The following is a 17,767-nucleotide window of genomic DNA, read 5'->3' on the forward strand; positions in this document are numbered from 1 at the left end:
GATAACAATGTTGAGGAATAGGCCCTTATGGAAGTCCTTAGAGTCTTATAGGGAAGTTCTAAATGGGATTCCAATTATTCATAACACACTATATATCATTCAAACAAAACCGGAAGGCTCTGGAAGGGATTAACAGCGGATATTTCTTCTTCTACTAATGGTCTTTTATATGCGTTAGGAACACTCCCTGTTTTAAGGCAATATTTGCAGCAGATTAAAAGCTAATAGCATATTTCTGATGATAAATTTTAATGGGAAATATCCACGGTATGGATTATGTATGCGAAATATGGGCGTGTATATGCACGTGCATATTTCGGTATTACAATTCTTTTAAGGTATAGTCAGCAATATATACGTATTTTTCAATATTCTATAAAATTTTCAAAATATTTTATGACAATCCGTCCAATCAGTAGTATATGTAGATTTTACACAACATGGTACCAATTTATGTGTGACTGGTGTAATCATGTAAACTTCATACAAATTACTGACAATGTTTTTATATGCCTAGGTATAATAGAATGAATCAATAGATTTTTTTTCTATAAACATTTCCCAATGCTTTGTGTGACTGATCGAGTTAATAACTAAATTTTATATATAGATATGTTTTATGTGATTGGTGAAACCAGATAAAGTTTATATATAGTAGGAAGTCGAAAATCCGAACTAATTAGGACCACAGGTAGTTCGGATTTTCGAAAATGACCAAGAAAATGCAACTTAGACTTAAATATACTGTACGGTATACTCTTTTATCGATACAGGGATTATACAGTACATACAGTAATTACAATACCGTACGTAAGGCTACTTACATTTAAGGTTCTTGAATAACCTGCTCGTAAACTAAATTACCCTGTTATTGTAACTCACACTTAAAACTTAACTTGTATAGAGCTAAGGGAAAATAAAAATAAAAATATGTATGACAAACAGTCACATATGAACGAGCTTTTGTAAATACACTGACTTTACACAACGCCGACGGATAACCCTATTGTTTGTTTATCGCTAGTGCTAAGGCAAAATATAAAAAGCTTCTAGGGATCGCGTTCGGATTATCGACGTCCTACTGTATCAATATTGACAAGAATTTATGTAAACTTTATCAATTGAATCATCAGAATTTATATACAAACTTTTCCTTCACTATTTTATGTGATTCAGTTAGTAACTAAAATTTACATAAACATGTATGATTATTGTAATCAGATAAATTTTAGATAGATTCTTCATAACAATTTATATTTTATGTATTCGATCAGTAATATTCATTTGAGATCTTTGGATATCATATATTGTTAAATGATTGGTTCAGTTAATAAATATCTACGTACTTCAACAATTTATGATACTTGGAACATTTTTGTATGTGATTGGCATAATTAACAATACTTTCTTTAAACTATTTAGAATATTAAAGAAAACTACGTAATTAATTTAATCAGCATAATTTCTACAAACTTTTACAATGTTTTACATGATTAAATCAGTTAGTAAAAATTATATAACCTCTTCACAATACATTATATTTTCGTTCACTCAGTCAGTAAAATCTGTTTATAATCGGTAGGATATTTTTATGTGATTGATTCAATTAGTAATATTTTCATCAACTATTCACAATCATTTATAGAATTATGTAATTTGTTCAACCAGTGTAATTTATACAAGCGATTCACATATTATATAATTGATTTACTTAGTAAAATTTATATCACGTCACTATATTTAAAGGTACAGTAGATTTATTCAAATAAGTCAAATTTGTTTCAAGATTATTTCTAATTTTTTAATCATTAATATTTATTTTTACTAATTACCACTATATTAGAATTTGTATCCGAGGAGACTAGCCGGGAATCGAATCCGAAACTACGCCCGTTAGCCACTTAGAAGCACAATATTTACTTCAACTATTCACAATATATTTCTTATAGATTATGGTTTAATAAGTAAAATTTAAATTTTACCAGATGATTAGCGAATACCAAAAATATTTCAGGAAAAAAAGATGACATTTATTTTGTAATATTCTATAAAATTTTCAGAAACATCTAATCAGCACACTTTATACTATAATCCTATACGTATAACCGGTGTATGATTGGTGTAATGAAGTAAAGTTTATAGTGCTGTATAACTCTTGATAATATTTTCTACATGGTAGGTTGAATCAGTAGAATGTACATATATGTAAACTTTTCCCCCAATATTTTATGTGATTGATTCAGTCAGTAACTAAAAATTTATATTTGTAAATCTTTTATATTATTTTGTGTTTATTTGAGAGATCTCATAGGACTGAACAAAATGACATTGTTGAGGGATAAATTCTAATGCGCAGTTTTCGAGAAAATTGAAGAAAATACGAATTTTTTCGGTACTAGAACACGTGCTTTTCATATTTAATAATATGGTTAGCTTTAATCTTGCTGGAACAAAAATGAAATGAAATCTTTTAGTTTTATGTCCCACGGTTATGCCGACTAATCTAAAGGAGACGGTGATGATGAGAAATGAATGAAATGGTGGAATGAAGAAAGTGGGAGAACTTCGATGAAAACTTACGCACACGGTGTTTGTCCACCACAAAGTACAAGCTAGGATCGAACCACGGACTCCACTCACCAGAGGTGAATGCTTCCACTGAACCACCGAGGCAGTCCTGCTAGAACAATTATTTATTTATTTATCGTATATGTAAGTGCTCTTCACCATATTTGGTAGAATAAATGATTCAATCAAATATTAAGATTTGCATCAACTCTCCACAATGTTTAATATGATTAATGTCATTGCTAAAAAGGTGCTTACCAGTTAAACGCATGTTTTACCGATAACAACAATCCAAGTGCAAACCCCACATGAGCAATTAGTGTCTTTACACATGAGTTCGCCACTGTAATCGATATACAAGCTTTGGTATTGTTTGTCGACGTCATAATTCTCATAGGAAAAAGAAGCATACCATTGAAATGATCTTACCCGTTAGAACGAGAAAGTAACTAAATGCTTATTAACTAACTACAGAGAAAAAAGGGGCTAGTTACAAATTTTCCTTCGTAATACGATACAAATTTCATTAATACAATGTACCTACTCGTAATGCCATTTTTTTAAAGAGAGAGAGCCCATCACGGCGAAATTAAAATGCTGCTAATTTTACAGTAATTATGTGATATCTTCAAATAAATAAAAGATAATCAAAATGTGGAACAAGAGCGCTCTAGACAATATTATTTAGCATGAGACGTCGTTATCGGGAATCACCTAGTAATTCTCCGTTTGCAGCCATTTAGAAACGCGAAAATAAATGCCGATTTTCTAAATGATTGGAAATCAAAAGCAGATAAGTGAGTCGTGATAACGGTATCTCATGTAAAATGATATTGGTAAAATGATATTGATGAATGATGTGGGCGGTCTTGTTCCACATTTCGATTATCTTTTATCTATTACAAGATATCACATAATCACTGTAAAATTAGCGGTATTTTAATTTCGTCATAATGGGGTCTCTTAATGTAATTTTTTTTTTTTTTTTGTATACAACAACACATAACTGCAAACAACGTTTTCTATTGTTATAACATCAGTCGAACGCAAAACATCTGATGGTTTTTATGTGACCACACTCCCGGCCATAATCTGGTGCTTTGCGGTCGTCTTTCTCCTCCATATCTCCCGTCTACAATTTCATCTCTCTCACACACACATTAAGTAAACAATGCAAGAGATTTAGGTTTCATCCCTTACGGGTATGGTACATTGTGTTTGTAATGTTTGTTTAAACTGAAGGAGAGTAACCAAGAGATGGAACAAGAATTTGCATAAATGAGTAAAACACTTCTCCTTCCTTTTTTTAGCTCCCTAAAGCCTGCTGAATATATTCTGTTAACATAGCTAAATTGTTTTCTTCATTTGTATGCAGAAGAAGAGATTCTGTGGCAGACGAAACTATTACTTCAACTTTTATTTAATAAAAAGGATAATCATCACAGGATTTAAACCTCGTTTTAGTTTGTAATCTTGTTCAGCAGAAGAACAAAATGGATACATCTCTAAAGTGTGTCTCCTGATTAGTGCTCAAAATTTCACACGAAATAGTATATTTACCTTTTGTTTTGTTTTATATAGAAATACTCAACTTGGAAACGAGATACTTAAGTATGTAATGAAATCTGAAGGTTCTCCGTCTTCAGGTAAGTTAAATTGCGGAGAAGTGATAACGTTATTATTATGAGTCTCTAGATATATTTTCTATTTCAAATGTGCCCTTGCTGGCGCTGCTGTCGATGTGTTTCCTGTAGCCTCTTCGAAAAAGGAAGGACAAGTTACTGTGGCCGATATCCTTTAATGGTTGAGTAAGGACAGGATTGCCAAATTGAATTATTTCATGGACTTCCCTGCACTGTCTTGTTATCCATCCTAAGTAGCCTACGATCTTCACTAGCCAGGACTGAATGACAAATTGGCAACACAACCGATGTCATTCACTTCTTTCCTATGTAAGAGAGTGGCGGGAATGGAGCGAAGTATGTTTCACATATTTTCCGAGAGCACATTTGAAATAGAAAGGTTGTAGTGCACTTGTCTGCTAAAGTGTGGGAAAAACTTGATGGTGTGTGTCTAAGCGAACTTTGTCATGTAGCTAAGCAAAAGTTACAGTGCAAACAGATGAATAACTGTTAGACAGATCTCGTTCTCTGCTTTCACAAGGTAGAACAACATGTGGCAACACCGCATTTGATAACAACGTTTAAAGGGAAATCGAAGCTCCGCCTTTAAACGCTATTAACTTTGTCTCACTCTTTAGTTTGTTTAATGTTTAAACTGGATGTTGGAATGGTACAAATATATTTGGTTTGAACCAAAAGCAGCGAAACCGGCTTTGTCCTCTTCCCCCTGAAGAACCAAATATACAAGGTCTATGCGAATTAAGTTTCATAACTTGAGTGAGCTTCCTGAACTGCGGGGTCTCCGAGGCCATTATTGCCGCCATTGTTTACAATGTTCACTATATACTTTAATTTTAAAACGGAAACGAACGTAACAATTGCACTTTGCTGCAGCAAAAAGCACCCACCTGGTCGAGCTAAGATTTAGAACAGAAGGATACTAAGAAATGCCAGTTCTGAAAGGACGTCACTAAGTATAGGCTAAGGGTTAAGGGGTGCTTAGTATTTCCCGAACTTACAATCTGGAAACCATTACATTGGGGGGTCAGACACCTTAGTAACATTTTGGGTGTGTGAAGTGAGTGATATCTAAAAATAATCCACAACAACCTATATTAATGTAGAATTCATAGTTTTTGGGGTCACTGATAAGAATAGTGACACTATTAGTTTCGTTTAAGTCCAAATTTAGCCCTATCAGCACGAGGTGAGAAGGGAGTGGAAAATGGAATGTCCAAAATGACCGATATTAGTGTCGAATCCATAGCTTTCGGAGTCGCTAAGCTGATTAGTGCCATCCAGATGATATTTAAGCTCAATGGGCATGCCAGCTTGCCCAGGTTGACTTGCCGAACCACATCGGGCAATTACTCTTTACTATTCCATAGCGATACCTCCAATAGGTAGAACGTGGAACAAAGAGAGTACAGCTTTCTCTTGACGACATACACCAATCACTGTTACAGTATGATTATTCACTCATTCCAAGGCAAGATCTTGCCGAAAGTTGTCATTGATCTTAGTGAGAAAGAGATGCTCCTAGGAATACTATACGTTGCTTTGTTTTTAATCCTAAGGCTTGGAGGCATCTGAAAGGATATTTACATACTCCAAAATGTTTAAAAGATACGAGAGATACTACGGTGCATTCATAAATACATTTGGTGACTTGAGCGGCTTCGTGTCCAGACTCAAGGTATCAGAAAGTGACTCTTCTAATTCTAGCATAATAGCAAGAAACACAAAACCAATTTCAAGCCAACTGACAGAGGAAAGAGTATTTGTTGAGTAGAGTTGATTTTGAGTTTAACATCTCTTTATGTTATATGAGACGGGACCTACTGATTAACATGGAATCTAAACCACATGAGCCCCCGCCGGGAACAGAATCCGGGTCTCCCACGCCGAAGATGCGTACGCTAACCGCTTAGTCCCAAAGGAGCTCGAAAGAGTATTTGTAATTCAGACTTTCTAGTCAAATATCCACCTTCAAAAACTGCTCACACAACTATTAAATACAATTACATTATATCAATTCCATGGTGAGTTCAAGTTCGTGAATAAAGAGATGAAGACAATGTTATGTGACTGGATTCTACAACAGCAGTCTATTCTGTTCAAAAATTCTCCTGGACACATTGACATTGTGACTTCTTTTCATTTGCACAAATCACGGGGGCGCGGTGGCTCAGTGGTAGAGCATTCACTTCTGGTGCTTGGGGTCCCGGGTTCGATCCCAGCCCCCGCCAAGTGAACTTTGTGGTGGACAAACATCGTGGTCGTGGGTTTTCTCGTGGTTCTCCCGTTTCCTCCCACTTTCTTCATTCCACCATTTCACTCATCTCTCATAATCACCGTCTCCTTTAGCCTAACCGGCATAACCGTGGGACGTAAAACTTAAAGATTTTTCATTTGCACAAATCGATGATTGTTGACACGTTCACTTAGAACTCAGTCGTTGATTATGTTGACATGTTACAAGCGACAGTCTCAGTCAACCTTCATGCTTTACATTCGTGTTCATCCACTTCCCAGGGTTACCCGGTAAACAAAGAATGGAGTTATCAAAACTTTGACGGAATACTTAATTGCATTGGCTTACGCACACGTTCGTCAAGGGGGATTGTTTTTGTATATCTTAATATGATATACATGCTTATTTTTGCACGTATTACTCAACAGGGGAAGGGGGGTTAAAACCCCGTAACCTCCCTTGCGTACATCAATTCTGCGACTGTGCTTATGTCCGTCTTCTTCCCCCCACCCTCTTGAAATTGGTCTTTTGTTCATCTCCTTTATTGGAAAAATTTCTGCGGGCGTCCGTGTCGAGCAGAATAGTGACCTGTTTAAGACTAAATTCTAATGAGCAGTTTATAAGAAAAATTAGGAAGATTCTTTGAGGTCATCGAAAAATATATTGTTTTTTACTAGTTGATATCTTTCGTTCTGCTGGAATTAGATCATTTGTTTATTTATGTACTGTGTGTATATGAAAAATATACACTATTAAGAAGCATATTGTATCTTTTGTTGTTTGATTTCTCTTACATACTTCTAACATTGACACACAATTCCCATAACCGTGACACATACATACCCCTAAAAGTGACACACAGACTTCTAACAGTGGCACACATACTTCTAACAGTGACACACATACTCCTAAGAGTGACACATAGACTCCTAACAGTGACACGCAGATTCCTAACAGTCACACACAATCTCCTAAAAGTGACACGCACACTCTTAATAGTGACACACATACTTCTAACAGTGACACACATACTCCTAAAAGTGACACATAGACTCCTAAAAGTGACACACAGACTCCTAACAGTAGCACACATACTTCTAACAGTGACACACATACTTCTAAAAGTGACACATAGACTCCTAACAGTGACACGCAGATTCCTAACAGTCACACACAATCTCCTAAAAGTGACATGCAGACTCCTAATAGTGACACACATACTTCTAACAGTAATACACATACTTCTAACAGTAACACACAGACTCCAAACCGTGATAGACAGACTCCTAATAGTGACACACATACCCCTAAAAGTGACATATAGACTCCTAACAGTGGCACACATACTTCTAACAATGACCCTAAAAGTGACACGCAGACTCCTAACAGTGACACACATACTTCTAGCAGTGATACACATACTTCTAACAGTGACACACAGACTCCTAACTATGATAGACAGACTCCTAATAGTGACACACAGACTCCTAAAAAGTGACACACAGATTACTTATGTTTTGATATCCCTATCAGCAAAGGGGCTCTATGAGATGTGGACCTACAGCTTAACGTGTAATCCGAACCACATGAGCTCCCGCCGGGAATCGAACCCGGGTCACCCATGGCGCGTATGTTAACCGCTTAGCCACAAGTGAGCTCATAGACAGACTACTTGTAAACAGACATTGTAACATAAAGACAACTTCTTTTACAGTACAAGCATCTTAAGTAATTAAAATTTCTAAAACAGGATACGAAAGATTCGAATCAAGAAAAAGATGTAAATGTGAACTATATAGTCGTAACGATGCTATAGATCTTCTAAGTGAGATGCGACCACTCAAGAACATGAAAAATCACACTGATGTGAACTCCCTTTAAAAGAAAAAGCAAGAAAAAATTCCTCCGAAAGTCACGTACAGTTATAAGTATTTTTAAAATGCTATGAAGAATGGATCCTCTCTCTAAGGAATGCTCTTATTCTGACAGATTTAAGAAATAAGTTGTCCAAACTTGTTAACGAAAGATGTTCACTAAACCCTTAATATATATTTTAAGTACTTCATTCAATCCTTATTAAGCTAATAATTTATAATGTTGTTGAGCAAAAACTGGTAGAATCTCGAAGATATGTTACACTATCGGAATGTACGTGTAACAAAGTGAGCAGTTTCAGTAAGGTGAAGTATTTTGTAGGTCGTTCTTTAAATGTTTTGTACTGTACGGGACAGAAAAGTGGACATTACGCAAAAGTGATACATATAAAGAGATATTTGAACTGCTGATACGGAGAAGCAAAGAGGAAGATAAGAAAATGTTGGGAACAGAAGGGAAGAGAAGAAACAATTATGGATTATAATGGAAACAGAAACAAAATTCTCATTGCTGATATAAAGATTAGCGTGCGTGCCTTTTCTACACAAGATCCCGGGTTTGATTTTCAATGGGAGAGCATCAAATGCCCTACAGTATTCCAGATCCTGCTTTAAACTGTAAGTCCTGTCCTTACCTAAAAGAGGTAAATATAAATGAAGCAACAATATTTAAGAAGAAATTGTTTTCTGTGGGACATGGCAAATGGTATGGTGGAAGGAAAATGAGGGAGATGTAGAGTACAATCAATGGATGGTATTAACAGGCTCCATCACGGCGAAATTAAGTACCGCTAATTTTACAGTAATTATGTAATACCTTCAAATAGATAAAAATATAATTGAAAAGTGGAACAAGAGCGTCCTAGACAATATTATTTTACATAAGATACTCTTATCACGACTCACTTATCTGCTTTCGATTTCGAGTCATTTAGAAAATCAACATTTATCATCGCGTTTTTAAATGGCTGCAAACTGATAGCTACTAGCTGACTCATGATAACGGTACCTCATGCAAAATAATATTGTCTGGTGCGCTCTTGTTCCACATTTTGATTACCTTTCATCTATTTGAAGATATCACATAATTACTGTAAAATAAGCGGTATTTTAATTTCGCAGTAATTAAGCCTCTTAAAGTGTATAATTGCTTATTTACTCAGCCTCATTGTGCAAGGTTTACTCAGAATATTGTTGCACGGAAACTTCTCAGTTTTCAGCACATAGTCTGCCTGTAGTTGGATACTAATATGATGATATTATGACGAGCAACAAGTAAAATTTATATATAAAAATGAGTGTACAGATACATTTTTTTTAAAATACAGCTACAAAAAAAGTACTTAAAAATGAGTGTACAGATATGAAAACAGTAACACGAACAACTGTATCGTATCGCCTGTAGGATACGGAAAACGTATGATAAACACAGTGTATTATTACGAAGTAATTAGCGTAATGAAGAATAATGAATATGGGAGGAAAACCGTATTTTAAGCCCACATTAAACACCCAGGATGCAATCTTCCCCTTTCAAGCGATTCTTCTTAATCCGTTTGTGTCTACTATGCTCCATCAACTACTTTCGTTTCTTATAGTTCATGTAAAAACGAATAATGTATTTCATTGTCGCGTTCCTCACTCGATAAACTATCAAGTTTACAATTTCCGCTAATATAGGTCTTTAAATTCCATAAAGAACTTGTAACTATCGCTCTTTAGCTACGTTTATTTGTGGGTGCAGAAAAAAAAACTATTCATGCAATATAGGGTTAAACTATATTATTTTTCTTTTCCTGCAGCAACAGGTGAATATAAATATAGATTTTACTTTTGATTCAAGATGAAAAGAACTCAATGTGCCGATTCAAGGTGACATACAGGAAATTTGCTATGCCGGAAGTCTTCCGCAAGATGTGTTCTCACCACCACAGGTGCGGAAGTTTGCACCTACACTAGTACGTTTGACATTCCCCTATTTTTTTTAAAAAAAAAAGTTTCCCCCATCCCACTCTTTAATATTCTTTTAGATGAACTATGACCTTCAAGAATCGAGAAAGATCCCCCGAACTAAAATACAAATGTAACATAGCTGAAAATAAAAGACGTGTCGATTTATTTTTGGGGATTAAGAAAGGAATTTCATTCTTTGTGTGAAACATATGTAGGCTCACGAGTAATACTTGATACTGGATTGGCTAAAGGCAGAAAAATCTCCAGTGTGGTCAACGACGAACTAAAAATTTTGCAAATATATATCGGGAGTTCTACAAAAAAAAAAAAAAAAAAAAAAAAATGGCACCTATGGATCATAAGAAACTATTCAAAACAGGTCACAATAAAGCGAAAATGCTGTATAACGGTATACAAAGGTTGCCAACCCTGAAAAACAAAATTACCAGTCCTGTTCATAATCATCAAAATGGATGGAGAATGATGGAATTTGAACGTTGAAATATAGTATAGTTGAGCCTGACAAAAAAATAACGACCACTTGGCAACCTTACACGATATACACTCTGAGGCCTTCTTCTGACACTACGGTTAATCAAAAATTTGACGCACAAAAACTTTATACCTAAGCATGTGAAAATTCTGCAAGTTGTTTCATTTACTTTAAAACAATAAATAACATTTTGGGGGGCTTAAGTCTAGAAGCACCCCTTACATACGCCACTGGATTCAACAGCAGTGCAGGGAAAATATATTGAAGCATCGGGCATAATCTTCTATTTACGAGAATATACCTAGTCCATTACTATCTTTTTGGAAAAAAAAATGAAGCTTATATACTATTGTGATCTATCTTTAATGTTTTATGTAGTTCGACTTGTGTAAGTTTTGTGATTATTTTATACATATTTTTATATATACTACGTTTTGATATATTTTTGAGAGAATAACAGTTATATATTGAAACAAGTGTTTGGAGATTTCTAGAAGAAAGTTAATAAACATAGTTTCATAAATATACAGTAAACTCTCTACTACTTGTGGGAAGGCTGTCCGCTTTGCGGATTATCCGTGGTTTTACTTTCCTCTTTTCTCTTCCCTTTTGCGTCGATGCACAAATTTGTAACAAATGTTTTTTTAAAAAAAAAAAAAACAGTCAAAAAATAATAGGTGTTTTAACACGAAAAAACAAAACCAGTTGTATCCAATTTTTATGTGAGGAAAGAAACCAGCAAGCTTGTAAACTGAAGTGAAATAATTTAAGTTTTACGTCCCACGCTTATGCCAGTTAGGCCAAAGGAGACAGTGATTATGAGAAATGAATGCAATGGTGGAATGAATAAAGAGGGAGGAAAAGGGAGAACCCGAGAAAAACCCACAAACATGGTGTTTGTCTACCACAAAGTCCATTTGGCGCGAGCTGGGATCGAACCAGGGGCTTCACTTATCAGGGGTAAACGCTGTACCACTCATATACCGTGCCCTCCTCACCAAGCTTGTAAGTAGCATACAGAGAACTATTGTATGTGTGGAACTTTACTGGAAATAAAAAAAAAAGTTCCAAAAGCATTTTCATACTGATTTTTGTTCTTTCTCGACCAACTTGTGTATTATCCTCATATAATTCGGTTATCTGCGGTTGGCGGGCCAAGTAGTGGACAATCGATAGTTTACTGTATTTGGACACGACTTTGTTTTTTAAATGTCAGTTAAGTACAACATGGTATACTAATAACCACCATTTAAATTATCGCCACCGATAAATGTTCTAGCTGTCTGTTGAAAAAAAAAAAAAAACTCAAAAATTTGCTTTCGCTTAAAAGTTATCGTGTAAAATAATGGACGTATTACATACGCACGGACAGACGCACTGACCCTACGGCCTTAAGTTCACTAGCATGATCCTAATGATCCTAATGTAAAAAGTCACGTACCTCGTTGGGCATTGGTGCATGCAATATGAGCATTGGTGTTTGCACCCCTATTCCCCTAATAACATTCTATGTACGCCACTAAAACTACACGTACTGTTACAGAGTTTCCGCACTAAAGGTAAAGACGATAACCGTTTATCTACGATGTATCTTTATTAAATATTATAGGTTATGTTTAAAGTTACAATCCACCAGTGTATGCAGAACGGTCCTCTGCAGAGAAAGGCAATCGGTAGAGTTAAAGGAGAAAAAAGTAACGGGCACGACACGGTAAACACAGGATCGCACAAACACAAGGACCATTTTATGCATATGTTCTTCCCCACCACGTCGTCGCGCGCAAATTGAAGTGCGGTACACCTCTAACATACAACGTCCATTTGCGTCAAGTTTGTTGTTATTGGAAATCGAAGAACTGCCTCTTTTCTCTCTCTTCGTCTCTCTCTCTCTCTCTCTCTCTCTCTCTCTCTCTACCTTGTTAATTGTTTCCGTATTTGTAACAAGAAACAAAAGAAGAGCATACTAAACAGATGAGAGAATTGGGACAATGTTTCATCCCGAACAAATTTTGTGTCCCTTAATGTTAAATTGATTGTTCCACTCTTTGTGTTCTTGTTGGTACGTTAAGTATAGTGCAGCGCTTTTCCCAACCTGTAGTTTGCGGACCAATAGCAGTTCACGATAAGCATCAACGTAAGAGCTTGAGCCCTGCCTTTGCTTGAGCACACTATATTTCGGTTTATTTATTCTTGTAAGTATAATGGTGTAGAAAACGGAGTAGTGCGTATCCTTCAATGTGCATGGTTCCGGATTCGAGTTCCAAGAGGGTTAATGAATTTTCATTGTTTCACAACTTTGTCAAGGAAAGGAGAGAGGTGTTTAAACTAAGAAGTAGCGAACTTTTGTCTACAAAGCAGGAAACAATATGAATTAAAGTCAATGTACTCACCACAGACAGGGGCGCCCAAAGAAAATTTTCTAGGGGGGGCATCTCCATGATTGCTATATTAGTCTAGTATTTCTGGTATTTAATATACACGTATATATTTTTGTGAGCCAGCAGGGGCTCGGGCGCCACTCTGGCCCTATCTTCGGGCGTTCATGAACACAGATCACTTAACTAAAAGCCGTAGGCCGGCAATAGTCCTTCGTGTAAATTAAAGAACGTCTCCCGATTTCATAAAGCAGTTCCTGCTGTCGTGTATATAGTCTATTTTTACACACAAATGAACTATTTTGTGACCACTGGAACGGCGAACACGTAATATCACTGAAGGCATCGGTCAAAAGTTCTCGAAATGTAACTTCAGGAAGCATTAGAGTTCAAAAGGAGAAGACGTCACCTTTGATGCACCGGGCAATAGGTTGAACTTTCGCTCATGCAGATCGACAGTCACTAATTGTAAGTACGTATAATTCAAGAGTATTCTACATCATAATGTCACCATTTCACTTATTTGTATTTATCCTTGTCCAGGTCAGCATAGTGAACACACAAGTGTGTGACAATAAATTATGGATTTCAACCTATTATTATTATTATTATTATTATTATTATTATTATTATTATTATTATTATTATTATTATTATTATTATTAATTGTTCCTCACAAGTCTTCGGCTCGTCTGCAATTACCTGCACACGGGCGACATCTTTTGGCGTGGACTAGAAGACGCGCAGCTAGTGGCAAGTATTTACCCTAAATGTGAACTATTGAGAATGAGCGTGACTGACAGACAGTGGCATCTTGCGTGTTTTATCATAATAAAGAATATCTAATATCTTCGCCTAGAGAATTATGCAACCCAAACTTTCAAATGTTTTGAAGTTTGGATACTCACGGACTGATATGTTTTTGCTTTATAATTAGTTTTAATAATAATAATATCTGGTCGATTGATTAATTGTAGTTTTCCATTTACAGTATTTTCAGTAAAGAGATTTACGTGAAATGAGCGCCTTCATTTTAGCGTGGATCCGAAAATATGTACCCTCACCAAGAACCGGAATAAAATAATTAAGTCAATAATCCCACGGTTATATACCTCGTGCTATGGTAAAATGAAATTAAATGATAAAGAAGAAAGTGGTGGAATGCAGTGAGGAAAGGGCACAGCCAGTGGCGGATCTAACCCAGGATTGGGGGGAGGCCTAGGCCCCCAGTTTTTTGAGTGACAAAAATAATTTAATCTATTATTTATATATTTTTGGAAGTTTATAATAAACTCATGATATACCTATCATGTTCTGAGTTCTGGCTGGCCCTCCCCCCAGGTTTTTACTTTATTGATCCGCCTCTGGGCACAGGGAAGAATCCTTTGGAAAAACCATGGAAACAACAATATATGCAACAAATTTAGATGACTTGGGATCGATTCTACAACTGTTTGGATCAAAAGTAAGCCTGCTACTTCCGGGAATCGAACTCAGTCCTTTCGCTTTAAAAAAAAATGTTATCTCGTCAAGCACTCGTCCGGAAAATATTTCATTTGTTTAACTTCATGGTCTTAATTCGATTCCTTGTGCGATGCATATATGAGACCGTCTCACCGTCTCGGATAACAATCACCATCTTCTGCAAGGCCATTATAATACAAAATAAGGAAAGAAACAACATGCAGTTGTGTGAAGGAATTACAGTTATGCTCAAATTAACTTTCCTCTAAAAAGAAATAGATCTAAATAAATAAATAAATAAGGTTGTGTGTCCCGGTTTCTCAATTTCACGCAAGAAAAAACAAACAGCGTCTCATACAAAACAAATTCTACATGTAGAACTCACTGTATTAATTTAACTGACAATGGAAATTTGATGTGCGTTTTTTTTTTCCACATAAGTTACTTGGTGTCAATAGAATACGCACTTAAATGTATCTAAATAAAGTATATATAATTGTATCACTGAAATAAATAACACAAATACGATGCTTAAATGGAGATATACTAAAATGTATCACTAGATACATTTCGAGAGAAGCAAAAGAATTAATGTGAAAAATGCTCATTTTAGTTTTACATTCCAAGGTTATGTCCCCTTTAGGGTAAAGGAGATGCCCTTTAGGCTAATGACAGAGAATTATTATAAAATAATTCACAGAATGAGAATGGGAGAGGAAACGGAAGAATCTCCAGAAATTCCACGAACATGATGTTGTCCATCACAAATTCGTGTGACCGGGAAAAAATGAAATCCTCTATCACAAATTCGTGTGACCGGGAAAAAATGAAATCCTCTAAGTTTTACGTCCCATGGTTATGCGGTTAGGCTAAAAGAGATGATAAATGAATGAAGTGGGGGAATGAAGAAAGTAGAAGGGAACGGGAGAACACCGAGAAAATTCACGTACACGTTGTGTTTGTCCACCACCACAAAGCTCACTTGGCGCGAGCTGGGATCGAACCAAGGACCCCATGCACTCTCTACCATCGTGTGCCCGGGGATCAAAATCAGGGATTCCCTCATACCAGCTACAAGAACTCTACCACTAAGCCACCATGCCTTCCCCCTAATCAGAATGATCGATTTATCGTAGTTAGGGATAATTTTGTTGGCTATTATATAGTCAAAATTACCGTGTTTACGGTCATTGAAAGAATGAAATTTCGTTACTGTTCACGAATACCGGATTCGTGTTATTTACTCAGTGGTGCAAAATAACCGGAGAATTTGGAAAGAACAAGGACAATCACCCTTTCATTCTGTAGAACCAATCATATTAGCTCCAAAAAGAAAAAAAAATCCGATTTCATTCAAGAATATTGAGTGAATGTCTATGCGTAAATATTTATATTATATAGCCAGTGACATGTATAGATACCTTAGTAACAATAACTGTGTAAAAAAAATCGTAAAAACAAAGTAGTACAATATGATAAAAAGAAAAAGATGCAAGCGAGATTTGTTACTCACGTGAGTCGATACGAAGTCAACGCGGTGTCCTGAGGACCATCTATTCTCACAAGCGCTGTTCACCCGACTGCGGGAGAGAAGTTGGCCTGGCCCGCGCAACTTGGCTTGGACCCCACAGCTGTCGGGGAATCAATGGCACACGCGAACAGGCTGCCCGACAACAATGTACTGAAAAGCGTCCGCGAAACGCACACACACACAGACAGACACATACAACACTCTGCCTCTTCTACGTCATTGTGTGTATATATGAGCATGTATCTAACGTGGTGTGAGTGTGTCTGGCCCTTCGTCCCCTCCCCCTTAATTTCTCTCCGTGCGTGTAATCTTTTTTTATGAGTGCAAGCATCTCTTTCTATATATATATATTTTCTCATTTCTTCCTCAATGATGTAGACTTTTCTCCCCCCCTTCACCATTACATATGTGACCGCGCGTGTCAGTGTGTATGTCATAGATGTTCCATAGAAGCCAACAGTACGTAAAATACATTAAAGATAACATTGACTGTTATGCGATATAATTTGATTTTCCAAATATGAAAATACCTCATTTTTTTCAGACATGCCCAAAATTACGTTTCTTGTGGCTTGAACGGTAAATATCCTTTCAAATACCTTTACTGCTCAGAGTATGTAATGGACCATAATCAAAGGAATGTGGTGAGACCATTGGGCAATTATATATATAAAATCAATAGTATGATAGTACACTAATGAAACTATTTATGTCGGAGTCTTGCCCCAGATCCTCCAAGTCCTAACCTGAAATGACGCTATTGACCATAAAACACATGAAATAAAAATGAGCTTTCTAATTAAATGAAATCTTTAAGTTTTACGTCCTACAGTTATTTCGGCTAGAGTAGTAGTTCTCAAAGTGGGGTCCGTGGGACCTAGCCAGGGGGTCCGTGATGCTTAAAAATTGAAATGTGTTGTATAAATGGAACTCACAACTGTTATGCAAGAAGTATTTTTTTCAGTTACAAAAATGAAAGCAATTCGAAATTATACCTACATTTGTAAATTTAAAGTTTTCCTACTTTACTAAATTTCTGCCCTAAAGTTGGTCAACCGTTTTATAGGACTATGTCAAATGAGAGAAATTTCTCCTTTGTTAGGGCACTTTTCTAAAAGCAGTTGTACATTAACTGTATAACGCCTCGAAATTTCATGGATTCCATCTTCAAGTGGTGGAAAGCTTCCACCATTACTACCAATTCCAGATTTAAAAAAAAAAAAAAAAAAGTAAATGTTAGTCATTCCTATGCTTATAAACATCAACCTCCTCCGCCCAATTCTAGGATTTCTAGAAAAAAAATCAGTGAAAAACTCTTCCCAAAATATGTTCTTAGATCTGCCACTGCGAGTAACTATCGAGTCGTGTTGGTTTGCGTGTGTGCTGTGAGTACGAAGAGTTGTCTACAAAGGCATTGCAACATTTGATGCCATTCTCTACCATTTACTTATGTGAGCAAACTTTTTATGCTCTTTGCAGTATTACAATTTTAAAGCGAAATCGTCGTAATGTGGAATCGGACCTAAAATTGATGGTGACAAAACTTTTTTTTTTCAGATTTCAATGCAATTGTGGAAAAACATGAAGAATTTTATCCCTCACATTAATGACCCCTCATTTGAGATTTTTATTA

General features: G+C 36.0%; 1 protein-coding gene across 3 annotated transcripts in view; it reads right to left on the bottom strand.

The window, feature by feature from the left end:
* Positions 1 to 17,767, bottom strand: part of LOC145673072 (facilitated trehalose transporter Tret1-like) — a 527,605-nt gene that overhangs the window by 241,155 nt on the left and 268,683 nt on the right. For 2 of the 3 annotated variants that reach the window (XM_081742424.1, XM_081742421.1), the window contains exon 1: positions 16,117 to 16,337. The exons of the other annotated variant lie outside the window; for it this stretch is intronic. The gene's annotated coding sequence lies outside the window, so the exon portion shown is untranslated. Of the gene's footprint in view, positions 1 to 16,116; positions 16,338 to 17,767 lie in introns of those variants that run through there. 3 annotated transcript variants of the gene reach the window in all.

This window comes from Thermobia domestica, chromosome 16 (assembly GCF_964235325.1).
Source record: "Thermobia domestica chromosome 16, izTheDome1.hap1.1, whole genome shotgun sequence".
Taxonomy (NCBI): Eukaryota; Metazoa; Arthropoda; class Insecta; order Zygentoma; family Lepismatidae; genus Thermobia; species Thermobia domestica.